Source organism: Thalia democratica, unplaced genomic scaffold, assembly GCF_965202585.1.
Source record: "Thalia democratica unplaced genomic scaffold, ktThaDemo2.hap1.1 HAP1_SCAFFOLD_49, whole genome shotgun sequence".
NCBI lineage: Eukaryota > Metazoa > Chordata > Thaliacea > Salpida > Salpidae > Thalia > Thalia democratica.
The window spans coordinates 61,592-79,066 of NW_028139241.1; the positions used below are offsets into that span (position 1 = coordinate 61,592).

At 24.3% G+C, this 17,475-nt stretch overlaps 3 non-coding genes across 3 annotated transcripts; 2 read left to right on the plus strand and 1 right to left on the minus strand.

The window, feature by feature from the left end:
* Positions 1–10,021: 10,021 nt before the first annotated feature.
* Trnaa-cgc (transfer RNA alanine (anticodon CGC)) lies at positions 10,022–10,093 on the minus strand. The gene has a single exon. It is a non-coding gene; the product is annotated as a tRNA-Ala (tRNA).
* Positions 10,094–12,549: 2,456 nt separating this feature from the next.
* Positions 12,550–12,621, plus strand: Trnaq-cug (transfer RNA glutamine (anticodon CUG)). The gene has a single exon. It is a non-coding gene; the product is annotated as a tRNA-Gln (tRNA).
* Positions 12,622–17,200: 4,579 nt separating this feature from the next.
* On the plus strand, positions 17,201–17,272 carry Trnae-cuc (transfer RNA glutamic acid (anticodon CUC)). Its single transcript has one exon. It is a non-coding gene; the product is annotated as a tRNA-Glu (tRNA).
* The last annotated feature ends 203 nt before the right edge of the window (positions 17,273–17,475 follow it).

The following is a 17,475-nucleotide window of genomic DNA, read 5'->3' on the forward strand; positions in this document are numbered from 1 at the left end:
ATCATAAACTAAAATTTCGAATAATTTTACTTGTATTGTAAAATTACTTAATTTTTTATTGACAAATTCTAAAAGAACTTTATAAAACAAAATTAAAACTATAAATTTAAGTCTTCAATCTTAATTAACTAGAGTCTGTAAGATTATTTATAAAAACGGACTAACTTTAAAAAAAAAAACTTTAAATGTCTAATTTATTTTCAACTTATATTTCCATACCCTATTTAAAAAGTGTACAAAACGTTTTGTTACATATAGAGTTTTTAAATAATATATATTATGTATATTTGGTTTTCTTATATAATATTTTAAATAAATAAACAAACCTGATTAGTAGCATGAGAGTTTCTTTCAACTTGAGGAAATGAATTATTTAGACCTAAAGAAGTTTTGCTTAATTAATCTAGCACATTTAATATTAAAAGCTTCGAAAATTTACTTATTAATTATAAAAATAAAATTATACCATCTAAAGTAAGACTTAAAAGAATATAAAATGAACTATTTTTCAAAAGTTAAAATTAAACTAGATTGATAGTTTCAACTTCAATATTAATTACAAACAAATATTCGAGGCTTGAAGCTTTATCAAAAATTTATCTAAAAAGACAAAGCTTTTGTCAAATTATCGTAAAAAAATGCCTAAAATTGTAACTTAGTTAATTAAACATATTTGAATATAGCAAAATATATAAACATTTTTACATTAAACTCTAACTAATCTAGATTACTTGAAACACTGAAATACCGACATAAAACTAATTAGGTTAGGGAATATTGTACTAAAACTACACCAAGACATGTGTTTTTCTGTAGACACCAAGCAAAATAAGATTAAAACTCATTTTTAAGATACTTAAATTTTTACACAACTAACTATTTCATTTAGTTAAGTTACCTTTTGGGTGGCTAATTACGTTTTGACTTTTCATTTGTTGGCCTGCAGATGTAGATAAAGGAAAAGTTTTGTTAATTTTTCTATTTCTTGGTAGCTTTGGATTTTTTTGATGACTTTTGAACACCTGAGGTTCACTTTGCGTCTTGGCTAAAGCTGGTTCGCTTTGCATCTTTTCTGCATTAAATACTGTGTTTACTTGCTTTAGTTGTTTATGTTGGACCTGAGCATTGCATTGCATTTGGTTAGTACTTTTAACCTGAGCGTTACTTAGTAACTGGCAACTAACTTGAACCTGAGAATTACCTGGTAACTGAGCATTATTTTGAACCTGAGGGTTACTTAGTAACTGAGGATCACTCTGAACTTTAGGGTTGCCTAGTAACTGAGAGTTACTTTGAAGCTTATGGTTACCTAGTAATTGAGAATTACTTTGTACCTTAGGGTTGTCTAGTGTTTGAGAATTATTATGAACCTGAGGATTACCTGCTAGCTGAGGAATGCTTTTAACCTGAGGATTACCTACGAACTGAGGATTACTTTTTAAGTGTTCTTGACCGTAGTTTTGTACTTGATTAAAAAATAGTTGTTGAGGAGCAATTGTTGTCGGATTTCCCGGATAACTCGAAGAATTTCCTGCTGGATATCCAGTTAAACTTATTGGAATTCCTTGATGTTGAGCAAGAAAACTTCGCTGTTTGTTCTGAAAAGTTCAGTAAAATCGTTCAAAATTTAGGTAAACAGACCAAAAGTAATAATGTTAATTTATGAACAGTAATCACAAATTTATGTTAAGTTATTATTAGAATATTAATTGAGGTTATTAAAGATTTAACAAAACAGATATTAATGTGTCAATAATTTAGCTTATATACGTTATTATAAGATAAATACTACCAAGAAAATTATTTATTAGAAAAATTTTGTAACAGTACACCAAGTTGTATTTGAAACCGTTTTTTGTTTGAATTGAAAAAACCAGAATGCGAAGTTTTAAAAAAGCAACTTTAATACAGTTAAGATAAGGAGAAAATAAAAAGCAGATTTGAAATTCCTGATCTAATGTTAATAAAGTTAAGGACATTGCTATATAAACAAACAGTGGTGGGGTAATTTTAGCCACAGCCTGCTGCAGTAAACATGTTATTCCAGGATAGCCATTTATATTGATTGATTGTTTTGTGTAAAGTTTATTTTTAAGATTGTTTTCATCACATTTATGTCTTTATTATTTTAGTTTTAAGCAGTTCATTCTTATTTTAATTTCAAGACTATCTGGGTGAATATATTTTAGATTTAAGTTGTGTCTAAAGGTTTTAATAACACTTAAAGAAACTTACAAAGCATTAAATTTTAATATATTTCATGGATCTTAATATTTGTTAATGTTTGCAATGGTAACTTAGTACATTATGTACGTTCATGTCATGTCTAGTTTTGTGTAGAGTAGCCCTAAGTAATATTTTATAACATCGTTCAGTATAAGTTAAATTAGAATTAGTTGTAAGTAGGTGTTTTATTTTTTGTAACCATTCAAGTAACTTTATAAGTTCATTGTTTAAGAAACCTACAATTCCTGTAGTATTATACAAATAAACTAACAGCAAGATACTGATTGATGTCTAGATTTATGGCTTGTCCCAAAGCAATTGAAGCCCGCTGTCCATGCTGTTAAAAAAGATATTTTATTTATTCAATTACATAGTAAAACTTTAATACTAATTAAAGCAAATATTAATTTATTAAAAATTAATTACTCTTAATGCTTAGAAAGAATGCTTACTCGAGCAAGTTAATTTTATATTAACTATTTCTACCTATTTTTATTTGATTTTCTTATAATTATGTGAGTAACAAAAAAATTACATGTTTAAAAAACTCCAAACTCAATAAATTTGTAGAATATTTTTTAGATTACAAAGTAAAAATAACTTCATATCAAAACCGGAAACTCAAATAACGAAGAACCTTCAGTTACTAACGGTAACAGGAAGTCTTATATTTAGAAATAACTTATGTTTTTTGTTAAAAGCTGAAAATTATTGCATTTCTCAAAAGTTAATAAAAAATTACAGCTTAAAGGCTTTAACCATTCTATTTTAAACAGAAAGTATAAGTTTTAAAAGTAAAACAAAAAAAATCATTTAAAAAAATAAAGTGTAGTCTACAATACGCACACCCATAAATTTTTATAATTTGCACAGCTAAAACTTTAGTAAAATAACTTTTTAACATCCTTTTATAACATAAAAAGTTTCACAACTAAATTTTTTTAATTTATTGTTTAAAGTTAAGATTTAAATTTTAATAATAAATTTATATTCTAATAATTTCAAAGTCATTTTGAATAACGTAAATAATTAAAAAAGTATATTATTGAGTGCCATGATTATTTAAGTAAAAAGGCTTTCTGTTTTTTTAAATAGAAATCTTTTAATTTTACCATATAAAATTAAGTAACAAACAAAAAGTTTAAATAAATTCAATCAAAAAGTTAAACAACTAACATCAGGTGGTAAGTAAGATATAAACGAATTCATTATTCCAACAAGTATGTTTATTACTTCGCCCTGTTGAAAAAACAAATTAAAAAATTGAAAAATTCAAGTATAAAATACTTAACACTTTTCTGGGTAAGAAAAGATATTACATACTTGAAAGTTTTTAAACTCTGTATCACTATTCTTATATTAACCTTTCAATAATTTGTTTTTGACTTATCATATGTTATATATAAAAAACTTTATTAATGAAGATTCTTAACTAAATATGATTTTCGGTATATCTATTAGCATTTCCTTTTATTTTTTTTTACTAAAATTTATTCTATTAGTTTTCGTAATTTATAATATATTATCATTTTAAGCCATTTAACAAAAACTTACATTTTTTGAACTTCTAAGCTTAGACTTATTGCATCATCGTAAAACTAGAAATAAATTTTTGCAATAAAAAAAATGTTTAATTTGTTATATATTTTGTTTTAAATTGTTAAATGAACTTTATATCGTAATATATTACAATATTAATTAGGTTTTTACATTTTAATACGTTTCCCTGTACTTTTCACACTAAAATATAGTGTAATCTTAGGTTGTTAAAAAACTTATGTAGTTACATTAATTTTAGTAAAGAATAATTTGTTTTATTCTTTATAAATTACCTTAGTACACAGCTTTTGGTTTTCATTTCTTTCTCCAACAACTTTTTCATACTCTTTCCTTAAACTGAATATTTTATTTCATATTAATAAATTATTAAAATCCTATATTGATTTTTTTCAATAAAATTATTTAAAATGAGAAAATTTTATACAAGATAAATAGTTATAAATAAAACTTTGTTTCAAAAGCTTATATTATAGTACTTTAAAAATTTAAGCCATTTAAAAAATAAAAGAATATTAACAGAACCATATTTTTGTTTTGGCATCGTTTAAAGGTGAGTAAAAAAGCTTGTATTTTTAATACTGTAGCAACCTAACTAACGTTTGAAATTGAATTTTCATGTGTGATGCTTCATTTTTTATTTTTTCACAAAATTCAAAAATATGGTCTGCTCCCAAACTGGTGTTCACTAACGGATTTGCACGCTGTAAATTAAACATAGTATTAATCTTGCCAGTTCATAACCATTAATAAAAAAAAAAAAAATTAATCAAAAACTAGACAAAAAACAATTCAGTTTAATCCTCTTATATTTATCTACTGGTTACTAAAATGTTATTTGAAGTATTAGCTTACGTTTCCATTAGATTTATGAGGAGTCATCTAAATGATTTTTTAGTTTTCAATTTTTATATATTACTTAAATACTTTACAAGTATACCTAAAAATATATCAATAAAGTTTATAAACAAAAAGTCACAAATGGTAATAAAAGCTAGTTTTAGAATAAATAATTGGAGCTAAGGTTCTTGTATTGTGTTTTTAATTTATCTAACTTTAGTTGTTAAACTAAATGTATAAATCAGCACTATAGATAATAACGTATATTTTACTTAACAATTTTTTTAATAATCTTTTTTTAAGATTATAATTGGTTTTACTAAGTCCTAAATGCTTTAAACTTTTTTTCTTCAAGTTAGTTCGTTTAACTGCTTACACTTTAAAAAAAATGGTTAAGCCTAACTAAAACTTGAACAATGACATTTCATACACATAATTTTTTTTTTCATGCATTTAAAGCTGTACATTCAATAAAAGCAAACTGATATAAAATTTTAAAGCTATTTTAATGTTTAGCCTCAAGGAATAATACAAAATGAAAGTTTATTTTTGTTACTATATTCAATACTATTTCCTAAATTTAACTACTATTACTTTTTTTTAGACTCTCATTTTTACAACTGACGAAATCTAAAAAAAACCGTTATTAAAATTTGTTTTGACATTTCCTGTAATATGAACATTTATTTTACAAAATCAAAATATAGTTTTACGAACTATTTAAACTTTTTTCCCATGTTTTACCCAACTTTTAGTACTTTTTGTTAAACTCTGTAAAAAATGAGGTACTTAAAACTAAACCAAGTTTAAAGTATTTATAAGCGTTACTAATTATGAAATCTTATTCTAATATATAAATAAATGAGTAATTTAAAGACAAAAAATATTTATAAATTATAATTTTTTGACTACCTTTACAATATTGCCAGCTTTTATTTTACAGCTTCTCAAAGTATTTATGAGATAATAAAAATAAGAATAGATTCAAGAATATAAATAAACATTATGATAGAACTATTTATTTTTGATGAGCTGTTGTTTAATAATGTGTAGTTTCAACTTTGAAAAAAAAATTGTTTTAAATAACTTATAAAACTTAATGAGATAATCATTTAATAAATAACGTATTCAAATAAAATTGTACTAACGCGTTAATTTAAACACTGAAGCTGATGTACCACATAGTCACATAAAAAAAAAAAGAAGAATCCACAACTTTTGTGTATATTTAGCTACCAAATTCATTTGATAAGCTTTTTTATTTTTGAATTTATTCTATTCGACCTTCAGAAATTCGATAAATCGGAGCAGCAATCTCAATCTGTGTCACCTGCATCTTGTGCATCGCCGTGTGAATCAAATATAACATTTTGCGTTGTTGAAAATTTACTTCAGCTCGTGAACAATAAGACAGCTAGTGAAAAGCTAAGCTAGAGTAGGGTAAACTCGATCAGGTACAATTCGAGAAAGAATTACTAAAGTAAAACCAGCATAGTTTTTAATGATAAAAAGTAATTCCACCTATTAAGACATTGAAGTTTTTTGCATCAATTATAATTTATACTTACTTTAACTTTTTGGTACCAAATATTCTATAACATTAACAAATTGGTGTAGTTGTAACTCAAAAAGATCTTGAATAAGTTCAAAATAAAACTTAAAAGTTTGGTTTTTTATAATTTTCGCACTCCTTAATAAAAATACAACGCAAAGCCACTGCTATAGGGTTAACTGATTTAATATTTTTAACATTTGTAAAAATTTTATATTTTTTCTGATTAAAACTGTAAATAATTTAAATTAATGTAAAATTTAAGAGAACAATAAGTTCCTTGTGAGAGGTGCAAACTAAAACTGCAAAAAAAATTATTTTAATAACAATCTATTCTTTCCTACAGTTTTTTAGATACTTACCTCAAACTTTAAGGAAATGTCTCTTGCAGTATTTAGATATATTTGTTTCAGCATAATCTAAAAATACTAAAAAATAAACTTTTTATAACAGAAATAAACAAAAAATTGATTTATTTATAAAAAATTCTACTTAATATATTTTTAAATTTTTCATTCACAATACAAAATGGAGGAGGATTTTTATGTGATTTTTAGTTATTTTCCGCTTTAGTTCGCGACTCCAATAAGGAAATTTTTGTACTCTCCTATTTTCACAAAATTTTATCTCAAAGGTTGTTTTAAGATTTTTTAATCTGTAAAAAAATTGTAGCTTAGTCAAAACAAAACAAGATCAAATTAAAAGAAAAATATTTTTCGCCTTTGCCAAAAATATTATTTGCAATATTCATTTATAAAATGTAACCGATTTTCTTCATAAAGTCTAATTAATAAGATATGTGATTATCAACAAACTTATCTTTCAATTGTGTTTGATTGTAATTTCAATTTAGTTTGCTGTATATCTATTTAAAGTTCTTTTATTGCTTTATTTTGTAAAAATGAATAAAACTCATAAAAATTTTAAAAATTAAATGAAAAAATTAATTTACTCAAGTTCTTTCATTTTCAATATATTTCATCAATTTTCGTCAGAGAAATTACGATTGAAACAATAAACTAAGATAAGACACAAACAATATATATTACACAAAAATACTAATTAATCACTTAAGTAAATTCAAGCACAATCAACATAAGTAATATTGAAAATTAATTTTTAACTGATTAAGGCTACAGTGTAATCAAGTTCTTTCTTTTTAAATAAATTAGGTTGTTTTATAAGTATTAGAATGGCTTCTAGTCTTAATAATTCCAAAGTATTTGAACATTGTCTCATATTACGTAATTTTAAAAACTATCATTGTTTCCAAAAACAGGTATTGTTTACTAAATGCTCAGGTACAGCTGATTTTTCATCGCATTTTCGACTGCTACGCTCTTTTTATCTTTTTTGTCACTAGTGTGCGAGAATTTTGGAACTTGCTACTGAACTAGATTATTGCAAATAATTAAAAAATATGTTTATTCTAATTTATACAATATTTTAGAAGGTTAAAATGGTACTATATAATTTTTTTTCGAAGTGTTTTTTATTACCGTAGCTTAATGAAAGTTTCAAAATATTCAAAATAAACCATCTTTATGATATTAAGAAATATATTGTTAAGTAAAAAAAGTTGCTATAAAAAAATATTTATAAGTTTTTTATTACTCTAAGAAAAAGTTCCGACAGAGAACTTTGAACTCTCAACCGCTGTAAACAAACCAGCGCTCTGCCACTGAGCTATGATGGCTGCTATTGAAAGTGGTTTTAAGTGATTTTAAATCAAACAGTGTTTTACCAGTCCTGGACATGACGTTAAACTGTTTTGGTGTAAAATTTGATAAACAAAAGGTTTTTTTGTGCACCAGGTCCTTAGACCAAAAGTTTTGAGCGTTTTTTGTCTTTCAATAAACAATATTGTTACGTCGCAATGTAAAAAGAATAATTGTCATGATTATCATACGATTTTTGTTTTATATAGACATATGAAATAAATGTTTTCTACCATTTCTATACAAATACTTATTTCATAAATTAAAGTTAAACATAAAAAATACTAGTTTGTTTGTTACATCACAAAATAAGTCGTTTTCAGTATTAGTAATTTTGATTAGCGTTAGACATAAAAATGTTTGTATAAATTTATGGCCGTCATATATAATGTTGTAAATTTAATTATTATTTTTGACTAAATAGTAATTTAAGTTTAAAATAGTTTTTCATCTTTTCAAATTTTCAAACTTTTTATAGGCTGTTAATTTTAAAAGCAAAACTTAAAAATTTACACAAAACTTTAAAATATTTGTTATATTACTCAACAAAAAACAATTTAAAAAAAGTTTACTAGTGTAAGTAATTTACTTCATAAAGTTTTTTAATAATGACTTATAATTGATTTTTTTCATAAATTAAAGTTTTAATTAAATTTTGCAATGGAAAATATTTTTGGTAGTATAAGCTTTTGAAACTTTAAACTTAAAACTAAAACTTTAGTATACAAACTATCAAAATATACCTTTATAAAAGCTTTATTTTTTTGTTATTGTACTTGTATATATTTTTGAAAATTAAAAACTGATTACTTTTCTAAAATTTAAACTCATTACTATATAGATGTTGAATTTTTATTTCTTTTTGTAATTTATTATCACTAACTTTAATACTATTTTTCACTAAAGTTAAAACTATAAAATCTAGAAATAATAACTTATAGAATTTTTCAAAGTTTTGCTGAAACTTTTGACATTATAAAAACACTGGTACATAACTAACTAACTTTATACAGCCTTACTAAGTTCTCACGACTTAGTTAAAACAGTCGATCTATGTTTGAAATGTGTTCATTCATTGCCTAGGAATGCATAAAAGTTTAGTCTGGTAAACTAAACATATAGTTTATTAAACGCTTTTAAGTTCTAAATAATAGCAAATATGTTTATAAAAAGTTAATTATTTGATAAGTAAAATTTATAATAATAGTAATTAAGATGTTTAAGTAAAATGTTATAAACTTTTGATTTTTACATTTTAACTTAACAAACCATTACAAACTACTCAATGTACTTAAAAAAGTTTACATTAGTTACAATTAGTATTAAAGTGAGTTATAAGCAAATAGACACTGTAACTAGGATTAGACCTGTATTATTACGGCCACAACGTTAACTACTTACCGCTAGTGGTGACGCGTGGTCCTTTTTTTAAGAGTTACTGTTTATTGACATTGTAAAGTAAAAAAGTCACTTATTTTAAAATATTAAGATGTTTTAGATATTTTCAGGTATTTTTAATTTATTTTAAACTTTTCTACAGTAGAAGGGAAACCAATAATTTTTTTTTTGAATAAAATCTTTTACATACACAACATAAAAATATAAAAACAATAATAGTTAGATAACAAATTTAAACAAATCGATTTATGTCAAAAAGTAGTAATTTCCTTAAAATGAAATAAAAATACTTAAATTTTTAGTTTTGGTAAAAAAAAATTCTTTTATAAACAAATAGCTTATATTTTTTTTTAATAATTAATCACTTAAAATTTGTGAAGAAAAATTAACCACAAATTTATAAAAAACTTACATCAAACCTACATAAACTACAACATAGAAGGTTTCAGAGAATAAGTTATTAAAAGATTATTCCTAAACTTCTTGACTCTATATAGAATATGTTCAACTTTTTTTTTTAATTATAAAATAAAATGTTTAACTGTATATATACAGTATCCTAATTATTTCTCAAAATTACTTTTCTAACTTGTTTTGTAAGTGTTATTTTAGATAATTCAAAGCTATTGAATAACTATATTCTGCTTTTTAGTACATACTTATAGATGTTCAAATTTATGTTCATAAAAATAAGTAACTCTTAATTCAGTCAAAATTAAATTTGAGATCGTGGAGATGCCGGGAATTGAACCCGGGGCCTCACGCAAGCGAGGCGCGCGCTCTACCCCTGAGCTACATCCCCACTTGATTTTAAGACATTAATTTGCTTTATATATTTGAATGTTTGTATATATCTTTGCACTGGGAACGGGTAAAATTTGCACGAAGACAAAATTTCACGAGGGGACTAAATTGCACGAAGAAAATTTTGAACGGAGGGTCATTTTTTGCACGAGAGTAAAAAAAACAGAAAGAAAAACTTTGAAATATTACAAAAACAAAAAAATAAAAGATAAGTAAAAAAAAAGTAAAAAAAAAAGTTACTGACCGAGGAATAGAGTTATAGGTTTTAGTGGTAGTAAAATTAAAAATTAAAAATAACTATTAAAAATATTAAAAAAATAAATAAACAGATAAATAAAAATAAGTAAATAAAAAAGATCGAAAAAAACTATTGACCGAGGGTAAAGATTAAAAGTAAAAGTGATAATAAAAAAGCTAATTAAAAAAGTGTATACATTAAAATTAATAAAAAAAATAAAATAAATAAATTTAACCCGTGCAAAAATGACTTTTTATAAAATTTTCTGCTCGTGCAAAAGTGTAATCGTGCAAGTGACCCTTTGTGCAATTTTGTCTGTAATTTAGTCGCCTCGTGCAAAAGTTTCTTTGTAAAATTTAGTCCCATCGTGCAAATTTGACACTTACCCTTTTGAACTGTGTGCTGCACAGTATAAACTTAAATAATACTAATGACTAATTAGGCTGTTAAACAAAAAGTTTAGATTTTTTTATTGTAAATAATAATAAAGTGAACGAGTTATATAAAAAACTTGTTAAATTGTACAAAAATCTTTGCTTAACAATTAATAACAAAAAACTTTCAATTTGCCCGCATTGTAACTTTAAATATTCTTATTTTAACTTATTTTATATTTTTTATTATTAACTTTATTATATATTATTGTACTTTAATTAAAGATAGCAAGACTTAAAAGTTTTTTTTATAAATTCAATTTCAATTAAGACCGTAGGTAAATCACACCGAGTAAACGATTAATGATTAAATATAAGTAAATGACAAAAAACTTCATTCATAATTAAATTAAAAATATACATTTTTTTTATGTTTACTAACGTTTTTTTAACTGTTAAATAAAATACTTTATTCAGACCGGAATTGTGGATTTTTATTATAGTTTTTATATTAATCGAATTAAACTAAAAATTTACTTTTTTGAATAAATTAAATTTAAACAAAAAAATATTTTGAGGCATTTTTAACGTTTACAACATACTGCGAAATGAAATCAAAAATATTATTACTTACTCATCGAAATTGTTTGTATATTAGGTTTATAAACGATAAGTTTTAATAGAAGTCGTGGCCTGTTGGTCTAGGGGTATGATTCGCACTTCGGTTGCGCGAAGTCCCGGGTTAAAATTCCGTACAGTCCCACCCAACTTTGTTTATTACATCCAAAAAGCCTATTAGTATTAATTTTTCTTATTTGATGAGGTTGTTTAGAAATAAAATATCTTTAGTCTTATTGGTTACAATCGAATCCAGCTTCCTATGAAATTTATATATATGTTGGTAAGTTTTATAAGCTAAAACAAAAAGAAAAAAAAAACATTAGTGTAAAATTAAAAATTAATATTAAAATAGTTTGCCCAATAATATAAGAAACTGTAAATTAATGTTTTCAGTTTAGCAGAGAACTTTGTTGTTAAAGAGACATTTTGTTTATCTTAAGATTGTAGTTTACAATTTTTTGAAGGTTTAATACTGAAGAGAAATTTTTATAGAAAATAACAAAAAAAAAACAGCTTTTACATTTTTATTTAAGGCCGTCCTGGACAAGACATTTAATGATATACGTGATGTGTGACTCGATAACCGAAAGGTTTTTTGTGCACCAGGTTCTGGGACCAAACATTTTGATCGTCTTTTTTTGTCGTTTAATAAATTAAAACTAAATACTTTTACCAAGTTATAAAAAAGAGATTATTTATTTCAAATTTCTAAACTAAAATATCAAATTGTACTAAAAACTTTATTTATCTACTAATTATAAAAGTTTTAGTTTTTTTCCTAATAATTATTTTTAGTAATATATTTAGGCTTACTGCTTTTAATTTTAGTATTCAATGTAAGTAGATAATTTGTCTTAAAAAAATAATAATAAAATTAAAATATTTTATAATACAATATAGCTTATTATAATCGTATACCACCGAACTATAAATTTACTAAATATTTTATTTAAATTATCATCATTGATTTATGTTTAAAGGAAAATAGTCGACAAAAACTACTTAAAATCAAAATATAGAACAAAATACGTAACCAAATACATAATCATTGCAGAAAACGCATTCAAATTACATAGTTCAAAAAGTTATTTTGGCTGATTGAAAGTGAAAACAGTTTGTACCAAGCGACAAACTTACGATTTACTTTCCCACGTTCTCTCATATCTACCAAGATACACGTGCTGAATATTTATAAACGCAATATTTATATACTTGACGTGTGGTCCTATGGTGTAATGGTTAGCACACAGGACTCTGACTCCTGTGATCCGAGTTCAAGTCTCGGTAGGACCTTTTTTTGTTTTAAATCAGGTTACGATGTAGATTTTATTTATTTTAATAAAAAATAAAATAAAAATCCTAGAGTTCACTACGTAAAATTAGTTACAAAACATAATTTTAGTAAAAAATTGTTTATAGATCCAATAAAGCTCATTATAAAATAATTTAAATCATTTTGATCATTGCTAGCAACAAAAAATAAATTGTATTTCTATTGAAATGAAGTCAGAAAACTAATGTGAAAATGCTTTTTTTAATCTTATAACTTTTTTTTAAAAAACTTTATATGCATTTGTAATAGAATAAGTGAATCTTGCTTACGCTTATAATTTGTAAAATTGTCTTAGTAATTTTTTTAATATATATAAGAGTTAAATATAGTATATGAACTTAAACGTGTAAAGAGAATTTTCTTGCCAACATACTTAATAGAATTCTTAAAGTTTATTAATTTAAAATAATAATATTTTAGTTGTTAGTTTCAAACTAAGTTTTTTTTCGCACTATTATGCTTCTTGTACAAAATTTCATCATACTTTGTTTTTTTCTGTTAAATAATGTTTTTACATTCAAACATTTTCCAGTTTAAACAGCTTATAATTATATGGAAAAGCCTAAATAAAACAATTATACTGTTTTTTATATTTGTTAAATTATGTAATAAACTATTTAAGAGCTTTTTTAGTGGGTTCAGTAAATATTGAATTAGTTAATTAAGTTTTATTTTCTGTATATATATATTCAGGAAAAATTCAGAATTCTGAAAATATTCATCAACAAACTGCATCAAAAATTTGAAAATCTTGAACAATTTAAAAGTTTTGTAGTCAATTATTTAATGTTCATAATTTTTGTAGTTGAGTTAAAAGTAATTTTTTTTTATGCATTCATACACTTTGGATAAATTAAAAATCACTTCATTATATTTTTGTTTAATTTGTTTGTTTCTGTAGTAATAGTTTAAGTAAATAGTTCTACTTAAAATAAGTAAAGTTTGAAGCATCATGCTTAATTAAAGTATTGTTCTTTTTCTTTTTATTTTTTCACCTTGTATAAACTACTTATAACGTAAATATATATATATATATATGTATATTAAAGGTTTTATACAAAGTTCTGATCGATAGTGCTCGACAAATAAAATTGGAGCTTAATTTTTGTCTAATTATATAAAAACTATAATTTAAACAGCTGTTTCACACATTGAAATGTAAAATTTCATGTGATCGTCAGTAAGTTACAGCTTATTATAATAGTTAACAGAAATTTCGATTTTAGAATTTTTATAATAATTGTGACGTAGTAATGGTACAGTTTTTTGTACGATTAGCTGAATTTGAAATACGCTGTGAATGTTATTTTATACTTTTTAGGAAAGTTTAAAAAGCTTATTTTGGAAAAATGTTTTAAGCTATTAGAAAAAATTTTTAGGCTGTTAGGAAAAATGTTATAAAATGCTATAAAATACTCGTGTTTGCCGCTTCGATTTTATTTTGTTTTAATATTTAGTAGGTTTTAATTTTGTTGAAAAAGTATTTTTGATAATGGATGAGTATGTTTTGTCTTTCGCTTTTCTTGTTTAGTGTTACGTTCTTATCTGATTTTTCAATTTCTATTTTTTCTAAGTTACAAAGTTTGCAGCCAAATTTAGTATTGAATTTTAATTTTGTCCTGTTTAATATTTCCCATTTAATTTTGTAGTCTGTATTGTTATCTTTTAAGTTCCATATGTAATTCGCTAGTTCTGTTGTGTGTCTTTTGTTAATATTGTTGAATGATGATTTGTGGTTTCTGTATCTTTGTTTAAAGGTATTTCCTGTCGATCCTATATACTGCTTTGTTGTTTTATTTGATGTTACTGTTGCTTTATAAATTATATTTGACACTAGGCATTCGTTATTTAAAAGGCAAGGTTCTTTACGGCAATTACAAAGTTTATTTTTTATGGTGCTTTTATCGTCTATATTGCTTTTGTTTAATATTTTGTCGTTGTGAGCTATTATTTTACTTCTGAAATTATTTGTGCAACTGTAAGATATTTTGATTGTGTTTCGGTTGAATATTTTATGGAATGGGTGGTTTTTGTCAAATGATGTAGTAATTAGGTTTAAGAACTGTTTGCCTATTTTGGAACTTATATTTAGACTGAATGGTGGGTTGAAATATACTATGTCTCTTTTTCTTCGTTTTTTATTTCTTTCTGGTAAAGTTTTCTTATCGTATTTTAAGGTGTTTTTATAATTGGCAGAATTTAATGCTTTTTGGTATTCATTTTTTACATTGTTGAAGGATTCTTAGTTATTAGATAGTTTTATTAGTCTTCTGTTTATTGTTTCGGGTAGTTGTTTTACTATTTGTCGGGGGTGGTTGGAGTTGTAGTTTACGTATAAAATTGGTGAGTTTGGTTTGTTGTATGGTTGGTAACTTGAGTTTGATATGTTGAAGGATACATCTAAGAAGTCTGTTTGGAATATTTTTATAGATAATGAATATAGAGATAACGGGCTAGGGATAATAAGAAGCAAATCACCGAGATCAGCTGAAAACAACGCTAAATATTTAATTAAATTATTCAAACAAAACGGCTTTAATATAACAATAGAATCCGGACTATTCCAAACAGACTTCTTAGATGTATCCTTCAACATATCAAACTCAAGTTACCAACCATACAACAAACCAAACTCACCAATTTTATACGTAAACTACAACTCCAACCACCCCCGACAAATACTAAAACAACTACCCGAAACAATAAACAGAAGACTAATAAAACTATCTAATAACTAAGAATCCTTCAACAATGTAAAAAATGAATACCAAAAAGCATTAAATTCGGCCAATTATAAAAACACCTTAAAATACGATAAGAAAACTTTACCAGAAAGAAATAAAAAACGAAGAAAAAGAGACATAGTATATTTCAACCCACCATTCAGTCTAAATATAAGTTCCAAAATAGGCAAACAGTTCTTAAACCTAATTACTACATCATTTGACAAAAACCACCCATTCCATAAAATATTCAACCGAAACACAATCAAAATATCTTACAGTTGCACAAATAATTTCAGAAGTAAAATAATAGCTCACAACGACAAAATATTAAACAAAAGCAATATAGACGATAAAAGCACCATAAAAAATAAACTTTGTAATTGCCGTAAAGAACCTTGCCTTTTAAATAACGAATGCCTAGTGTCAAATATAATTTATAAAGCAACAGTAACATCAAATAAAACAACAAAGCAGTATATAGGATCGACAGGAAATACCTTTAAACAAAGATACAGAAACCACAAATCATCATTCAACAATATTAACAAAAGACACACAACAGAACTAGCGAATTACATATGGAACTTAAAAGATAACAATACAGACTACAAAATTAAATGGGAAATATTAAACAGGACAAAATTAAAATTCAATACTAAATTTGGCTGCAAACTTTGTAACTTAGAAAAAATAGAAATTGAAAAATCAGATAAGAACGTAACACTAAACAAGAAAAGCGAAAGACAAAACATACTCATCCATTATCAAAAATACTTTTTCAACAAAATTAAAACCAACTAAATATTAAAACAAAATAAAATCGAAGCGGCAAACACGAGTATTTTATAGCATTTTATAACATTTTTCCTAACAGCCTAAAAATTTTTTCTAATAGCTTAAAACATTTTTCCAAAATAAGCTTTTTAAACTTTCCTAAAAAGTATAAAATAACATTCACAGCGTATTTCAAATTCAGCTAATCGTACAAAAAACTGTACCATTTCTACGTCACAATTATTATAAAAATTCTAAAATCGAAATTTCTGTTCACTATTATAATAAGCTGTAACTTACTGACGATCACATAAAATTTTACATTTCAATGTGTGAAACAGCTGTTTAAATTATAGTTTTTATATAATTTAATAAATAAATAAATATATATATATATATATATATATATATATATATCATTAAAGTATTTAGATATAAATATATACTGTGTAATGTAAATATATTCTATTTTTTATGTTGAGATTTTAAATTAAAATTATTTTGTTATAACCATCACTTCAAATTTAAAAAAATTTAAATATTAATTTTTGATTATTGTACTTATTTTTAGTCAAGACAGTCTAAAAAGGCTTTAAACTAAATATTCAAATAATTTTAGAACTAGTTATAATTTTTCGTAACCGTGAAAATTAATACACATTTATTATTACATAATGTGCTACATAGTAATTTAAAGTTTGAAAAATACAAGATTAATATAACATTTTATTTAAACGTTTAATTTCGCGCATGAGTCTAAATAGTTTCTGCAAAACTTCAAGTTTGTTTTTGTATTAAAGCGTTTTAAATATTTCTGCTATTAATAAATAAGTAGCAAAACATAGTTTTAAAATAAAACTTTGGTAATGAACAAAAACTTAGATTAGTTACATAAAACTGTTAAGCATTTGTTACATCGACAACAAGCTACAGACAAGGAATGCTATATACTTTTCTCCTAAACACGTTAGCACGCACAATATATAGATGTTTACTTGTGCATAGGTATATAAATATTAAAACTTGTCTTTAAATGCCTTCCCAGGTGGTCTAGTGGTTAGGATTCGTGGCTCTCACCCACGCGGCCCGGGTTTGATTCCCGGTCTTGGAACCTTTTTTTATTAACATTTTTCAAAAAAAATTAAAACTCTTATATTTTAAACTTAGTTAAGGTTTTAACAGTTAAACATTTTCAACAAAACTCCTTAGAATTTAAAAACAAATTTCTATACGAAAAATTTAGAGTAAAACTTTTTAGTTAATGGCTTTCAAAACTGTATTGAACTGATGCTAAACTAAAAAATTTGTAATTAT